Raw genomic sequence first — 17734 nt, 5'->3', positions numbered from 1 at the left:
AGGTTCCCCGAGGAACACCATGTGGACACTGATCTTAGCGTGGGCACCCGATCGGCATAGAGGACACCAGTCCAGAACTCCCGACCTCAAGCAATCCGGCAACCTCAACCTCCCAGCAGCGGGATTACAGGCGCGCGCCACAGCACCCGGCAAGGGCGAAGCTTGATAACGGCGCCTTCAGTTCAAGCATCAGCAGATGCTCCACTGCAGTCATGACTGCAAACAGAATCGGCTGTTTCATTGACTTATGTGCTGAAATGTCCGTGCCAGCTTTAACGTGGTCTGCACTCGTTAGTCTAAATAAGAGCTTTAATTAAAAGTGTGCAGCTTGTTTCTTTTTGCTCCTGGCACCTCTCTGAATGCATTGATTCATTGCAGTCAACGGCCCGACTATCGGCGTGTGTGAAAATGAGGAATGATTTTCCATTCAGGAATAGCAAGCAGCAGGTCGGCTGGATGCTGTTGAAGTTCACGTTTCCAGCGAGCAGGGCAGCAGCAAGGAACAGAGAGAATTCTTATTCCAGATCTCTTACTTTGACGCACAATTGTTGCTGTCAAATGAAAGCTATAATGTGCAATATTTGGTTCGAGTGCATTACACCCCTTGCAGGAATCTCGCCGGCTCGTCTCTTTGAGAATAGGCTCGGTGAAGAGGATATTGAAGAATGGGTTTAGGTGATTTGCCAAAGTAGGTTAGAGTTCAACTCTCAGTGTGTGGAAATAGAATGAACATTGTGTTACTCTTTCTCTCATTCACGCGCATTTGCAGTTGCAGCCGAAAAAAGTGATATGCGTCCTTATTTGCGTCGTTGGCAGTAGAGCCAGTCACGTGAGTGAGTGAATGAATGAACGAATGAGTGAGTGAGTGAGAAGGAAGTGTCAGTGGCGAGAGACAGCTGTTGTGCTTGGTCCTGGTGCTGGAAAGTGTTTGCGATTTGAAGAGTGTGGAGAAGGACGAAGGACTTGGCGCCCTCTCGTGGCCGTGGCTCACAGGACAGTGCAAAGTGGTGATTTTGTAAGTGCATTTCCTAGCGCGAGCAGCAGGAAGCAGTAAAGGTGAGGTGGATATTGAGGAGGCAAAAAATGCGCAGTGTGGAAAGGGGCAATTGCAGAATGGTGCAGGTGAGCGTGGACGGCTGATGGAGACTTGGTTGGTGCAAAGTGTGTGTTGTGCTGTAAAGATTGATTGTGGTGAATATATTGGAAGAGGGAATAAAAGGCGCAGAAGAGGGAGTGAGTGTGGCGAGAGAAAGAAAGGCAGTGAGTTTATGTGCATTGGTGGGAATGACAAAATGGTTTGTTTGCAGTGAGTAGAAAAGGATGCGTCTCGCTGTATTGGTCAGGCTGCACTGCTGCATCTATTCACAGGTGCTATCCCACTACTGAACAGCACGGAGGCTTTGACCTGCTCCGTTTGCGACCTGGGCCGGTTCACCCCTCTTTAACACACCTGGTGTCCCCAGGTTCCCCGAGGAACACCATGTGGACACTGATCTTAGCGTGGGCACCCGATCGGCACAGAGGACACCAGGCCAGAACTCCCGACCTCAAGCAATCCGGCAACCTCAACCTCCCAGCAGCGGGATTACAGGCGCGCGCCACAGCACCCGGCAAGGGCGAAGCTTGATAACGGCGCCTTCAGTTCAAGCATCAGCAGATGCTCCACTGCAGTCATGACTGCAAACAGAATCGGCTGTTTCATTGACTTATGTGCTGAAATGTCCGTGCCAGCTTTAACGTGGTCTGCACTCGTTAGTCTAAATAAGAGCTTTAATTAAAAGTGTGCAGCTTGTTTCTTTTTGCTCCTGGCACCTCTCTGAATGCATTGATTCATTGCAGTCAACGGCCCGACTATCGGCGTGTGTGAAAATGAGGAATGATTTTCCATTCAGGAATAGCAAGCAGCAGGTCGGCTGGATGCTGTTGAAGTTCACGTTTCCAGCGAGCAGGGCAGCAGCAAGGAACAGAGAGAATTCTTATTCCAGATCTCTTACTTTGACGCACAATTGTTGCTGTCAAATGAAAGCTATAATGTGCAATATTTGGTTCGAGTGCATTACACCCCTTGCAGGAATCTCGCCGGCTCGTCTCTTTGAGAATAGGCTCGGTGAAGAGGATATTGAAGAATGGGTTTAGGTGATTTGCCAAAGTAGGTTAGAGTTCAACTCTCAGTGTGTGGAAATAGAATGAACATTGTGTTACTCTTTCTCTCATTCACGCGCATTTGCAGTTGCAGCCGAAAAAAGTGATATGCGTCCTTATTTGCGTCGTTGGCAGTAGAGCCAGTCACGTGAGTGAGTGAATGAATGAACGAATGAGTGAGTGAGTGAGAAGGAAGTGTCAGTGGCGAGAGACAGCTGTTGTGCTTGGTCCTGGTGCTGGAAAGTGTTTGCGATTTGAAGAGTGTGGAGAAGGACGAAGGACTTGGCGCCCTCTCGTGGCCGTGGCTCACAGGACAGTGCAAAGTGGTGATTTTGTAAGTGCATTTCCTAGCGCGAGCAGCAGGAAGCAGTAAAGGTGAGGTGGATATTGAGGAGGCAAAAAATGCGCAGTGTGGAAAGGGGCAATTGCAGAATGGTGCAGGTGAGCGTGGACGGCTGATGGAGACTTGGTTGGTGCAAAGTGTGTGTTGTGCTGTAAAGATTGATTGTGGTGAATATATTGGATGAGGGAATAAAAGGCGCAGAAGAGGGAGTGAGTGTGGCGAGAGAAAGAAAGGCAGTGAGTTTATGTGCATTGGTGGGAATGACAAAATGGTTTGTTTGCAGTGAGTAGAAAAGGATGCGTCTCGCTGTATTGGTCAGGCTGCACTGCTGCATCTATTCACAGGTGCTATCCCACTACTGAACAGCACGGAGGCTTTGACCTGCTCCGTTTGCGACCTGGGCCGGTTCACCCCTCTTTAACACACCTGGTGTCCCCAGGTTCCCCGAGGAACACCATGTGGACACTGATCTTAGCGTGGGCACCCGATCGGCATAGAGGGCACCAGTCCAGAACTCCCGACCTCAAACAATCCGGCAACCTCAACCTCCCAGCAGCGGGATTACAGGCGCGCGCCACAGCACCCGGCAAGGGCGAAGCTTGATAACGGCGCCTTCAGTTCAAGCATCAGCAGATGCTCCACTGCAGTCATGACTGCAAACAGAATCGGCTGTTTCATTGACTTATGTGCTGAAATGTCCGTGCCAGCTTTAACGTGGTCTGCACTCGTTAGTCTAAATAAGAGCTTTAATTAAAAGTGTGCAGCTTGTTTCTTTTTGCTCCTGGCACCTCTCTGAATGCATTGATTCATTGCAGTCAACGGCCCGACTATCGGCGTGTGTGAAAATGAGGAATGATTTTCCATTCAGGAATAGCAAGCAGCAGGTCGGCTGGATGCTGTTGAAGTTCACGTTTCCAGCAAGCAGGGCAGCAGCAAGGAACAGAGAGAATTCTTATTCCAGATCTCTTACTTTGACGCACAATTGTTGCTGTCAAATGAAAGCTATAATGTGCAATATTTGGTTCGAGTGCATTACACCCCTTGCAGGAATCTCGCCGGCTCGTCTCTTTGAGAATAGGCTCGGTGAAGAGGATATTGAAGAATGGGTTTAGGTGATTTGCCAAAGTAGGTTAGAGTTCAACTCTCAGTGTGTGGAAATAGAATGAACATTGTGTTACTCTTTCTCTCACTCACGCGCATTTGCAGTTGCAGCCGAAAAAAGTGATATGCGTCCTTATTTGCGTCGTTGGCAGTAGAGCCAGTCACGTGAGTGAGTGAATGAATGAACGAATGAGTGAGTGAGTGAGAAGGAAGTGTCAGTGGCGAGAGACAGCTGTTGTGCTTGGTCCTGGTGCTGGAAAGTGTTTGCGATTTGAAGAGTGTGGAGAAGGACGAAGGACTTGGCGCCCTCTCGTGGCCGTGGCTCACAGGACAGTGCAAAGTGGTGATTTTGTAAGTGCATTTCCTAGCGCGAGCAGCAGGAAGCAGTAAAGGTGAGGTGGATATTGAGGAGGCAAAAAATGCGCAGTGTGGAAAGGGGCAATTGCAGAATGGTGCAGGTGAGCGTGGACGGCTGATGGAGACTTGGTTGGTGCAAAGTGTGTGTTGTGCTGTAAAGATTGATTGTGGTGAATATATTGGATGAGGGAATAAAAGGCGCAGAAGAGGGAGTGAGTGTGGCGAGAGAAAGAAAGGCAGTGAGTTTATGTGCATTGGTGGGAATGACAAAATGGTTTGTTTGCAGTGAGTAGAAAAGGATGCGTCTCGCTGTATTGGTCAGGCTGCACTGCTGCATCTATTCACAGGTGCTATCCCACTACTGAACAGCACGGAGGCTTTGACCTGCTCCGTTTGCGACCTGGGCCGGTTCACCCCTCTTTAACACACCTGGTGTCCCCAGGTTCCCCGAGGAACACCATGTGGACACTGATCTTAGCGTGGGCACCCGATCGGCATAGAGGACACCAGTCCAGAACTCCCGACCTCAAGCAATCCGGCAACCTCAACCTCCCAGCAGCGGGATTACAGGCGCGCGCCACAGCACCCGGCAAGGGCGAAGCTTGATAACGGCGCCTTCAGTTCAAGCATCAGCAGATGCTCCACTGCAGTCATGACTGCAAACAGAATCGGCTGTTTCATTGACTTATGTGCTGAAATGTCCGTGCCAGCTTTAACGTGGTCTGCACTCGTTAGTCTAAATAAGAGCTTTAATTAAAAGTGTGCAGCTTGTTTCTTTTTGCTCCTGGCACCTCTCTGAATGCATTAATTCATTGCAGTCAACGGCCCGACTATCGGCGTGTGTGAAAATGAGGAATGATTTTCCATTCAGGAATAGCAAGCAGCAGGTCGGCTGGATGCTGTTGAAGTTCACGTTTCCAGCGAGCAGGGCAGCAGCAAGGAACAGAGAGAATTCTTATTCCAGATCTCTTACTTTGACGCACAATTGTCGTTGTCAAGTGAAAGCAATAATGTGCAATGTTTTGTTCCAGCTCCTTACACCCCGTGCAGGAATCTCGCCGGCTCCTCTCTTGGTCAAATTGAACATTTTGCTGCTCGCTCTCTCACGTTTGCAGCTCAGCGGAAAACATTCATTTGCGTCCACGTTTGCGTGGTTGGCATTTGAGCGTGACAGAAGTGGTGACCGAATGAAGAAATGAATGAATGAATGAGTGAGGAAGATGTATCGGAGGCGACACATAGTTTGTGTGCTTGGTCCTTGTGCTGGGAATTGTGGGCGCTCTCTCGCGGCCCTTGCTCAAGCAACCCGCCAGCCTCAGCCTTCCAGCAGCTTCATCTGCCCCGTGGAGTGGACCTGAGCCGTGGTCCACTTTCTCAGGAACTTGGTACTTTTCGGAGTGGATAGGCAGCAATTTCAGAGAATTTGACATTTTTTTCAACAGAGTAACCGCTGTCTGAGGGTGGTGATGTGATGACAAACTGGAATGCCGCGTCTCATGGTGTGTTTGGATCATACTGAAGTTGGGACTTCGTTAAAGAATTGGATTATTATCTGAGAGAAAAATCAGGCCAGCGATCAGCGGCACTGAATGGTACCGGGTGCGTTGTTCTTCAGGCATTACATGGGCACTGTGAACCCAATTGCCTCCTTCAGTGCTGTAACAGTGCCGGGAAATCCAATAAAGTTTACAACTCTGGCTCTGCTGCCTTGTCCTCTTTGTATAAAGTTCAATTGTTGCTTTATTAACTGATTTCGTAAACTGCTTGCCTCTGTGAACATTTTGTTAGTACAGCGCCAGGAACCCGGATTCAATACCGGCCTTGGGTGACTGTGTGGAGTTTGCACGTTTGCCCCGTGTATGCGTCCAAAGATGCGCAGGTTAGGTGGATTGGCCATGATATATTGCTCCATTAAAGTCCACAGGTTGGCTGGGGTTATGGGAATAGGACAGGAGAGTGGGCCACGGTAGGGTGCTTTTTCAGAGGGTCGGTACAGACTCAAAGGGCCTAATGGCCTCCTTCTGCACTGTCGGGATGAAGTGTATGTAACTTCATCAACGCTTGTCCCCCCATTACACCAGTCCTGCTTTCTCCCCCATACATCTATCACTATGCTGCGTGGAGTTTGTACCGGACTTCTAAAGTTAGTAAGAACCGCAAATTTTGAAATAATGTTCTGCGCACCCGTATTTTAGGCCAGTGAAAGCAGTGATCCAGGCACAGAGCCCCCGAGAGCCGAACAGTGCCCCTTCCCCCTGAGCAGCTTGGAAAAACAACTGTCCACCGCACCACTGCTCAGTTTCTTGATGTCCAGCCGACTTTGTACCCACTGCCTCTTCTGTGTAAAGTTGCTCAGGTTTTCTGACAAACCTGTTATTCGGCACTTTATCACACGCCATTTGGAAGGCGACGGACATCACGTCCACCGCACTACCCCTCATGAACCCTCTTGATTCATCTCATCAAAAAAAAAACTGAAGCAAGATAGTTGAACGTCACTTTCCTTTCCCAAAACAACGCCGGTCTTCTTTAATTCTTCCGCGTGACTTAATTCTCTCACAATCATCACTTCAAAAGATTCCTCCCTACCTGATGTTCAATGGACAACGGTGGCGTCGCTGGGCCCGGATCTATTTTGGGAACCTCTAGAAAATCCGAATTTATGACGCGAATCGGGCTCATACTTCTTTATTTCTCGATCGATTACCTTAATATAATGGTGCACACGGTAGGTGTCCGGTCAGTATTATCCTGAGTGAAAATTTTGGCCATGACGTGTTCCTTGAGTGGCGGAAGTAGAGGGGTTCTCGTCGTGAGGGGTTCACCTTGTGACCTTCGCTGGGTGGTTCGATTAGAGCAGCAATGGAATATTCATTCAATTCATCGCTGTTGTTGAATTTTTGTTAACTGCTGCAAGCAAATTGGACAATACTATTTTTCAAGCAGAGGAAAGTAATGTTTTTCAACAACGAAGACTTAAAATGATGATTTTTCAATTTCTCTGACATTTTGAAGCTGTCTATTAAAACACTTTGGACTCGTCCACGTGGAGCGCGCCAAGTGCCTCGTTTGACCAAGCTGTAAATCCACAAGGTAGGTGAAAAGTTACAATGCACATGGCGCACACAAAGACAAAATCGAAGTTGTCCAGATATACATAATGCCAAATTTTAAATATTTTTTGTTTAAAAATTTACCCAATTCATTTTTTCCCATTAAGGGGCAATTTAGCGTGGCCAATCCATCTAGCCCGCACATCTTTGGGTTGTGGGGGTGAAACCCACGCAAACACAGGGAGAATGTGCAAACCCCACACGGACAGTGACCCCGAGCCAGCATCGAACCTCGGACCTGAGCGCCATGAAGCTGTCGGGCTAACCCACTGCACCACCGGGCTGCCCTCCAATTTTAAATAGAGTGAACCATCAGGTCAGAAAAAATGTTAGACTTAAAAACATTTAACATGAAAAACTAATGTGGCGGGGGCGGTAAGTGTGTCTCTTGACAAAATGATACTAATACAAAGAAACGTACACAGAAAATAGAAGCAGGAGGAGTCTATTCGGTGCTTCGAGCCTGCTCCACCATTTATTATAATCATGGCTGGTCAGCAAGTTCAATACCCTGATTCTGCCTCCCCATACCTCTTGATTCCTTCAGTTCCAAGAGTATATCTACCACCTTGAAACTTTCAGTGGTAGCAAATTCCACATATTCACCACTCTGGGTGAAGAAATTACTCCTTACTTCAGTCCCCAAAGGTTTACCCCTTATCCTCAAACTATGACCCTGAGTGCTGGACTCCCCCACCATTCTTTCTGAATCTACGCTGTCTACATCAGTTAGAATTACATAGCTTTCTATGAGATCCCCTCTTACTCTTCGAAACTCCAGTGAATATAATCCTGGCTGATTTAGTCTATCCTGATGTGACAGTCCCCCCCCCCCCCCCCCCATCCCTAGAATCAGCCTGGTATGAGAGAGGAGGCCCTGAGAGATGGGGGGGGGGGGGTGGGGTGCAGGGAAGAGGGAGAGCAGGGAGGGGGGATCGCGATGTCACAGGGTTAGAGACTGAGCGTCGTCATGGGTGGAGAGGGGGGCCATCTTGGATGGGCCTGGTTTAGGGTGATACTAGAGCAGGGAGAGCCAGAGGGGGATGATGGCAGACGGTCGGGGGGAGTAGACATGTAAGCCTCCAGTAAGAATTGTTATATGGAATGTTTGTGGGTTAAACGGGCTGATGAAGAAGCCACAGGTTTTCGCACACCGGAGGAATGTGAAGGCGGAGGTGAACATTTTACAGGAGACACACCTCTGGGTGAAGGACCAGGTTAGGTTGAGGAAGGGATCGGTGGGACAAGTATTTTTCTGTGGTTTGACTCAAAGTCGCAACGGTGGCCATTTTGTTGTTCTATGTTCTATAATTTACCCATACTCTCCAGCGGGTCCGACACAAACAACAAGTCGTCTGTGTACAGCGACATCCGGTGCTTTCTGCTCCCCCTCACAGTCCCCTGCCTCTCCACTGACCCCCTAAGGGTCATCGACAAAGGCCCAATTACCAGGCGAACAACAACAGCAACAACGGACTATCCGTCTGGTTCCCCTGTGCAGTCTAAAACTCCGTGAACTCATATCATTTGTACATACATTTGCCATTGGTGCTACATAAAACAGACGCACCCATGCCACAAATTTCAGGCCAAACCCAAACCTATCAAGATCTCGAACAAATACCTCGACTCCATCCAATCAAAAACCTTTTCTGCATCCATTGAGACAATAACCTCTGGCACCTGCCCCACTGACAGAGTCATAACCACATTTAACAGCCTCCTGATGTTACTTGAGAGCTGCCTGCCCATTACAAAACCCGTTTAATTCTCAGCGACCACCCCTGGAAAACATCCCATCCTCCCCAACACTAATTTAGCCAGCGCTCACATGTCTGTGTTCAACAATGAAAAAAAACCCCCAAGCATAAGAAGAGTCTGCCATGTGTTCATCCTCTCTTGGACCTGGCGCCCCGGCTACGTCTGTATCCAAATACAGCACCACTAGAAGCAAGTCCACGTTCAACGCTCACTACCAGACAGATAAGCGTAGCTGAGCAGCAGTTACTTCTCCAGACCCGATAGATCCAGAAATTGAACAACGGCCACTGTTCCTCTGACCTAAGCCGGGTGCCTGAAGTTAAGTACAGGTTGTCTTAGTCGATAGGTGTAGTTAACTAGTAGTGTATGTTGCATGATCCATTGTGTGTGTGTGTGTGTAAACAAACAAACTAACAAACTGGTGTTTGGCTCTTTGATCGATAGCCGGTTGAACCTTGTGGTGGTATCATTTGATACCTGGTGACTCTGAGCATTAGAATATAGATACCAAAGAAAGAAGGGCAAACCCACTGATTGCCGTAGTTACAGCAGAGCCACAGAAAAGGCAACAATATAAAGGGGAAAAATTGTACAAACTGTTGACTGTGAGTTTGTAGAGTGTGTTTTTGCATATGTTGCTGTTTTATACACATGTTTGGAATAAAATACGTTAAAAAAAATGGATCAGCTTGGTAAACCTTAGCTGCACTCCATCCATAGCAAGAACGTCCTTGCTCAGATAAGGACACCAAAACTGCACACACTGCTCCAGATGCAGCCTCCCAATGCTCTATACAATTGCAGTATTGTACTACTCCTGGACTCAAATCCTTTCATTATGAAGGCCAGAATACCATTTGCCTTCTTTACTGCCAGCTGTAATGGTGCGCTCACTTTCAGCGACTAATGCACGAGGACACCAAGCTCTCGTTGCATATCCATCTCTCTCCATTTACATCCATTCAAATAACAATTCACTTTCACATTTTTTTCTACTGAAGTGGATAACCTCACATTTATCCACATTATACTGCATATGACCATTCACTCAGCCTGTCCAAATCCCACTAAAGCATCTCTGCATCCTCCTCACAGCTCACCCTTCTGTCTCAACTTTGTATCATCTGAAAATTTGGAGATAATACATTTAGCTCCCTCGTCCAAATCATTGGTATGGGCCCCCAGCACAGATCGCTGCCTGCCAATTGGGAAAATAAAAATTTATACAAATATCAAGGCTACCATTTGGTCGACCATGAACAAACTTAGTTTTATTTTTTAGGTGAACAATGTTCGAAAGTTGAATAGTTTGAAAAAGAAGTTGGATATGAACAAGTTGTTTCTCTAAATAATATATTTTATTCATCATTTTGATTCTCTGAAGAAAATGGATATCAGACAGTTTTTTCACAAAGATGTGGCACAGAGATGTCAAGAAGGGCAGAGAGGGGAAGCAGAGCAGCTCCAATGGGTGCCAGGTGTTGAGGGAAGTTTGAGTAAGAAGACCATGAGTGCCATATCAGCAGATGTTGGTAAACAACATGAAGCATCTGATTTCGGCCACATCGAAAATGGGCCAGTACAGCCAAAATTAATACAGTATCCATATAAATATTATGGTTTGAAAAGACATTCGGTTCAATACCGCTGGTTTGAACACAAAATTCCGCATCTTGATTTCCATGAAAACGTTCAGTTGAAAACACGTCAGATGGGACTTCCGGTGGTGGCCATGGAGTGAGTAGTCGCTTATTTGGTAGCACCTGCTCGTTGTGGACCTTTGGGACCTTTTTCCTGACTTTTGGGGATTTGATCAATAAAACAGGAGATTGGTGAGGTAGAGAAGGATTCCCCACCAGTGTACGGATTCATGGACCAGAAGTGGCCTGAAAAAGGAGAGATCGTTGGTTGAAGCGAGTGGAGTCTGCAGCACGGAAATATATGGCAGAGGCTCAAGGACTGGAAATGTTGGTCCAGTGGTCAACGGAGCAGCTGGTGGACTTTCTCCAGGAGAGCTTTGCTAAGCAAAGAAAAGAGTACCTGGATCTGATTTAAGATGGGAATTGACTGGGTATCATAGAATCATAGAATTTACAGTGCAGAAGGAAGTCATTTGGCCCATTGAGTCTGCACCGGCCCTTGAAAAGAGCACCCTAACCAAGCCCCCCCCCCCCCCCCCCCAGCCTTCCCTCCCTATCCCCGTAACCCAGTAACCCCACCTAGCCTAAGGGCATGGCCAATCCACCGAACCTGCACATCTTTGGACTGTGGGAGGAAACCGGAGCACCCGGAGGAAACCCACGCAGACACGGGGAGACCGTGTAGACTCCGTACAGACAGTGACCTAAGTTGGGAATCGAACCTGGGACCCTGGAGCTGTGAAGGAACTGTGCTAACCACTATGCTACCGTGCTGCCCTGAGGGTAGAGCAGAGATTGGAAGCCCAGGGCTAGGCGATCCAGAAAGTGGAAGAAGAGGCGGTTGCTGAGCATGATTACCAGCTAACCACGATGGCAGCGGAGATGGGGCTGATGAAGGACCACCAGAAAAGGCTGCAAGAGAAAGTGGAGGATCTGGAGAACAGGTCGCGCAGGCAGAACCTGAGGAGTGTTGGCCTCCCGGAGGGCAGCGAGGGATCAGACGCAGGGACATATGTGGCGCGTATGTTCGAGAAGCTGCTGGGGGAAGGTGCATTTACTCGGCCCTTGGAGGTGGTCAGGGCACACAGAGCGCTTATGAGGAAGCCACTGAAGAATGAGCCACTGAGGGCGATGGTGGTACCGTTTCCTGGACAAGGAACAGATTTTGAGATGGGCCAGGCAGTCGAGGAGCTGCAAATGGGAAGATAATGAGCTGCGTATTTATCAGCACTTGGGTGCAGAACTGGTCAAAAGAAGGGAGAGTTTCAAGAAGGTAAAATCATCCCTCTTAAGAAGGACGTGAAGTTCGGCATGCTGTACCCAGCTTGTTTGTAGGTCACTTACGAGGGCCAAGAGCTTTATTTTGGATCGCCGGATGAGGTGATGAACTTGGTTAAGGCCAGGGGACTGGCAGGTGATGGAGGACATTGAACTTGGGAGCGAGTAATTGTGTAATTATTATGCTGCTAAATTTATTTTCTCTTTGGGTTTTGTATGTATTGTTTTGTACTACGTTTTGGGCCGTTGCTCAGTTTTTCTTGCGGGTTAACTTTGTTCTTAATGGGGGACTGGTGGGTGGAATTTTCTTCTTTGTGTTTGTTGGGGATTGTTACATTTTGTTACGTTTTGCCTATGTATGTTCGGGCGGGGGGGGGAGGGAGATCAGTGGGGCATAGGATGCTTGACGCCATGGGCGGGGGCTACCAGGCTAGCTCATGGAAGCGCAATGGGGAGCGAGCAGGTGATCAGTTTGTTGAGGGGGGTTGGGATTGTTATGGTGAGGGAGGGGGGGGGTGAATTGTTCTGCTGATCGGGGAGGGACTGGTTCTTGGAGACAAATTGGAGGTCGATGACGGTGGGCACCCAAGGGCAGGCCTGAGGAGGCGCGGGACGCGAGCTGGAGGCTGGCCTAAGAAGGATGATGGTTGATCGGCAGGCGAGGTGGTGGGGTGCTCCCTGACCAGGCTGATAAGATGGAATGTGAGAGGGCTGAATGGGCCGGTCAAGAGGGCTCGTGTCGTCGCGCATTTGAAGAGTTTGAAGGCGGATGTGGCAATTCTATGGGAGACACACCTCAGAGTAGTGGATCAGACTAGGCTGAGGAAGGGGGGGGGGGGTTGGGCAGGTATTTAATTCCGGGCTAGACTCTAAAACTAGGGGGGGGTAGCGATCATGATCAATAAGCCGGTGTCATTTGAGGTAGGGAGCATAGTGGTGGACTCGGGGGATAGTTGCGTTATGGTGAGTGGGAAGCTGGAGGGGATGCCGGTGGTATTAGTGAATATCTATGCACCAAACTGGGACAATGCGGAGATTATGAGGCGGGTGTTAGGAAAGATTCCGGCAATTTGGGGGGCTTCAATACAGTTATAGATCCGAGGCTGGATCAGTCGAGTTCAAGGGCAGGGAGAGTGCCAGCTGCAGTGAAGGAACTAAAAGGGTTTATGGAACAGGAGGGAGTGGTAGATCCGTGGTGGCTCGGACGACCGAGAGCGAAGGAATTTTCTTTTTTCTCCCATGTACACAGTGTACTTCCGGATTGATTTTTTTCATTTTGAACAGGGCTTTGCTGGTGGAGGTGGTGGATGCCGCGTATTCAGTGATTGTGTCGGACCATGCCCCACACTGGGTGGATTTACGGGTGAGCAAGGAGGGGGAGGTCAGCGCCTGCAATGGAGATTGGATGTAGGACTGTTAGCAGATGAAGAAATGTGCGGGTGGGTGAGGGAGGCCATCCAGAATTATTTGGAGATAAATGACATGGGCAGCAACGTTATCGGAAGCTCTGAAGGCAATAGTTAGGTGGAGCTAATTTCGGTACGGGCTCATAGGGAGAAGGTGGAACTGGCAGAGATGGATAGGCTGGTTAGGGAGATTTTCAGGGTAGACAGAAGGTACTCAGAAGCCCTGGAGGTGGGCTGTTGAAGGAACAACAGAAGGTTCAGATGGAGTTTGGTCTGACATCCACGGGGAAGGTGGTGGGATAGTTGAGGTATGTACGAGGGGGGTATGAGCATGGGGAGAAGGCCAGTATGATGCTAGCACACCAGCTTAGGTAAAGGGAGGTGGCCAGGGAGATAGGAAGAGTGGACATAAGGGGGAAGCACAGTCTTGGAGCCAACAGAGGTGAATGGGGTGTTCAAGGGATTTTACAGTCGGATGTATGAGTTGGAGCCCCCCAGCTGGGGTGGAGGAAGGGTTGGTGGAGGGTCTGGGAGCCCCAATCGGGATTGTAGAAGTCGTAGAGGGATTTGAGGCCATGCAGCCGGGTAAGGCCCCAGGATCAGACGGCTACCCAGTGGAATTTTCTAAGAGGTTTTCTGGGATGCTGGGTCCACTGCGCGTGAGGGCATTTAAAGAGGCAAAGGAGCGGGGTGTTCTTCCCCCAACAATGTCACAAGCTTCAATCTCATTGATCCTGAAGCAGGAGGAGGACCCAGAACAATGCGGGTCATAGAGACCAATCTCCCTATTAAATGTTGACGCCAAAGATTTTGACCTCAAGAATAAAGGATTGTGTAACGGGGGTGAGACGGGATTTGACAAAGGCAGGCAGTTAACGGCCAATGTTAGAAGGCTCTTGAATGTAATCTTGATGCCCACCGAGGGAAGGGAGGTGGAGGTAGAGGTCGCTATGGACGCGGAGAAGGCCTTTGACCGGGTGGAGTGGAATTATTTGTGCGAGGTCCTGGGATGGGTTGGGTTTGGGCAGGGCTTTGTTGACTGAGTCCGGTTGCTGTATCAGGCACCAGTGGCAAGTGGGTGGACGAACTGAGTGAGCTTGGATTATTTTAGACTGAGAGTGGGGAACAAGCAGGGATGTCCACTCTCCCCAGTGTTGTTTGTGTTAGCTATAGAGCCATTGGTGATGGTGCTGAGAGCATCAAAGGACTGAAAGGTACTAGTCCGGGGGGGGCGGGGAAGGGGTGGAGCACAGGGTCTCATTGTATGTGGACGACCTACCCCTGTACATTTCTGACCCGAAGGGGGGGGGGGTGGGGGGAGAGAGATTATGCGAATTAGGGGAATTTGGCCAGTTTTCGGGGTATAAATTGTACATGGGTAAGAATGAGGTTTTTGTGATCCAGGCAAGGGGGCAGGAGAGGGGACTGGGGGAGTTGCCGTTTAAAATGGTGGGAGGGAGGTTTCGATACTTGGGATTTCAGGTGGAACGGGGATGGGAGCAGCTACATAAATTAACTCTGGCCTGGTTAGTTGAACAAATGAAGGAGGACTTTCGGAGATGGGACATGCTCCCGTTGTCACTGGCGGGGAAGGTACAGATCATAAAGATGATGGTTCTCCCCAAATTTTTGTTTGTGTTCCAGTGTCTCCCTACTTTTACACAAAAGGCCTTTTTTAAGCAGGTTAATGCAGTGATCTCTGGGTTTGTGAGGGCGGGTAAATCACCACGAGTAAGGAAAGTGTTGTTGGAGCGGAGCCACAGGGGGCTGGCAGAGGGGGGGGGGGGGGGGGGGGGAGCCTTGCCGAACAAACTTTAGGAACTATTACTGGGCAGCAAATATAGCCATCATCGGGAAGTGGGTGGTAGTGGGGGAGGGGTCAGTTTGGGAGCGGGTAGAGGTGGCATTTTGCAGGGGCACAGTTTAGGAGCACTGGTAACGGCACCTCTGCCACTCTCGCCGGCCCGATACTCTGCAAGCCCGGTGGTCGTGGCGGCTCTGAGAGTTTGGGGCAGTGGTGGAAGCATATGGGAGTGGAGGGAGCGTCGGTGTGGGCTCCAATTTGCGGTGATCACCGGTTTGTTCCGGGGAGGTTAGATGGGGGTTTTGGAGATGGCAGGGAGCAGGTATTGAGAGACTGGTAAATCTGTTTATTGATGGGAGCTTTCCTTGTTTGGTGGATCTGGAGGAGGAATTTGAATTGCTGGGAGAGAATGGGTTTTGTTATGTGCAGGTGAGGGATTTTGTGTGAAGGCAGGTTTCGACCTTTCTGCTTCTACGCCACAGGGGATACAGGACAAGGTAGTTTCTGGAATGGGATTTGGGGAGGGGAAGGTATCGGAAATCTATAAAAAAAACTTAGGGTGTGGGAGGAAACTCAGATAGGGGTGTTAAAGCGTCAATGGGAGGATGAGTTAGGAAAGGAGTTAGGAGGCGGGTCTGTGGGAGGATGCCCTGAGCAGAGTCAACATGTCCTCATCATGTGTTAGGCTCAGCCTGATACAATTCAAGGTGGTTCACCGGGCACACATGACGGTGGTCCAGATGAGCAGGTTGAAGTAGAGGACCGGTGTGTGAGGTATGCAGGAGGGCCCCGAGAATCATAGCCACATGTTTTGGGCATGTCCGAAGCTTAGGGGATTCTGGCAGGGATTTGCCTATGTCATGTCCAGGGTGCTAAAAACGAGGGTGGCACTGAGTCCAGAGGTGGCGATTTTTGGAGTGTCAGAAGATCCGGGAGGCCAGGGGGCGAGAGAAGCTGACATTTTGGCCTTTGCCTCCTTGGTAGCCCAGAGACGGATCTTATTAGCGTGGAGGGACTCGGAGCCCCCAAAATCAGGGGTATGGGTTAGCGACATGGCCGGGTTTCTCAGGCTTCAGAAAATCAGTTTGCCCTGAGAAGATCAGGGATAGGGTTCGTTCAGAGGTGGCAGCCATTTATCGACTTGGGAAAACTAAAGTGTTAGCAGATACAATAAGGGGGGTAGGGGGAGGTAGTTTAGTTTCGGCAGGAACAGTGAGAAGAGATGGAGAAACTTGGCAGGGTATGGTTGTTGGTTGGGCGGGTGTTATGCACCGAATTATGTTTACATTTGTATTTGTATCATTTGTTGTTATAAAACCATAAATGCCTTAATAAAATGTTTGTTAAAAGAAAACACAATTAAAATGTCAGCAGAGGCAGAAATCTAGGGTGGGTGGGTGGGGAGGGGGGGGGGGTGTGGTTAGGCTATTGTCTTACTGTTAGGGGTGCGAGAAATGGGATAAGATTGGAATTGTTTGATGTACCATGTTTATGTTGCTGTTATCGTTATTATAAAGAATACCGCTTAGATGTCATGATCAAACCAAACAGAACCAAAATAATGGAAATGTTGCCGAGTGCTTAAATCTACTGATGAGTTTTGTCCTGTTTCTTCACAACTCCAAAATGTTATGGGTCATGGTTTAGAAAACTCCATAATATATCATTGAGTTCACCTGACCTACAACTGCTTATAGATTTTGGTTAAGAGGAGCACAAGGGCCTCCATTCAGCTGTTATTCAACAGAGGCCTTAAGCACTTTTAATCAAAAAGTTTACTCCACAAATTCAGTTAACATTTTTATAAAGATGCACAACAAGCATTTTTATCAACTACAAACATAAATACTCCACGCAGCTACAGTACTCTATATATAACCCTAAATAACTTCCCTTAACAGTTTGAATTTAATAACATCCCATAAACCAGAAAACCCTTTTCAAAGGTGTGGCCCAGCATATGGTACTATTATTGTCGTTAAGTCCAGCACATGGATGCTCTTGTCTTTTCAAAACGTCAGGTTTGAATTCCTTCCAGAAAGCAGTTATCCTTTTTAAATTATGAAGTGGTCTGGAGACACCTTTTAACATGCAAAGAGAGAGACAAGACAAGACTTCTGTCTGAATCCAGCTTCCAAAATGTGAAAACGAAAACGGAAAAACTCAAGCCACACAACAGCTCCCAGTGCAAAAACATAAGTAAAACTCAGAGCCACAGCCCAGCTCCACCCACACAATGACACTACTGAAGTCATTTGATAAGACAAAACATTTCTTAAAGGGACACTCTCATGACAAAAGCACAATCTAAACGTAGATATATTTCACTATTATGAAGTCATTCAGAGCTGTTCCAAACAAGTAACAACATGCCCAAAAAATAATGGCAGGTGACAAACACAAGGAGCAGCTGACAAACTGTCCGCTATGTTGTTTGGACACTGGGTTTGTAAAAGAAAGTTTTCTGGGATTGAACAAATTAAAAGCTTTCAAAGTCAAGTCCATCACAGAATCAATGCAGCACTGCTGAACAGTTAATGAGTTGGACCATCTTCTGTGTGGCACAAACGCATGATGGTGCCTCAGTTCTGCGTAGAGCCAGTTGTGGTGTTCAATCAAACATTCAGAAATATCATCCAAAAGCAATTTACATCCATTGTAACACACACAAACATAATCTGCTGCTCTGTCACATGTGCAAGCCCATTAAAGTAACTAGTGAGTTATTTAACACTTTGGAAAGCTTGTTCACCTTTATTAAGTATAAATTTAGAGTACCCAATCATTTT

The sequence above is a fragment of the Scyliorhinus canicula genome, chromosome 9 (genome assembly GCF_902713615.1).
Source record: "Scyliorhinus canicula chromosome 9, sScyCan1.1, whole genome shotgun sequence".
NCBI classification, from domain to species: Eukaryota; Metazoa; Chordata; class Chondrichthyes; order Carcharhiniformes; family Scyliorhinidae; genus Scyliorhinus; species Scyliorhinus canicula.
The sequence above is the reverse complement of the archived record's forward strand: the minus strand, read 5'-3'. Positions refer to the sequence as shown.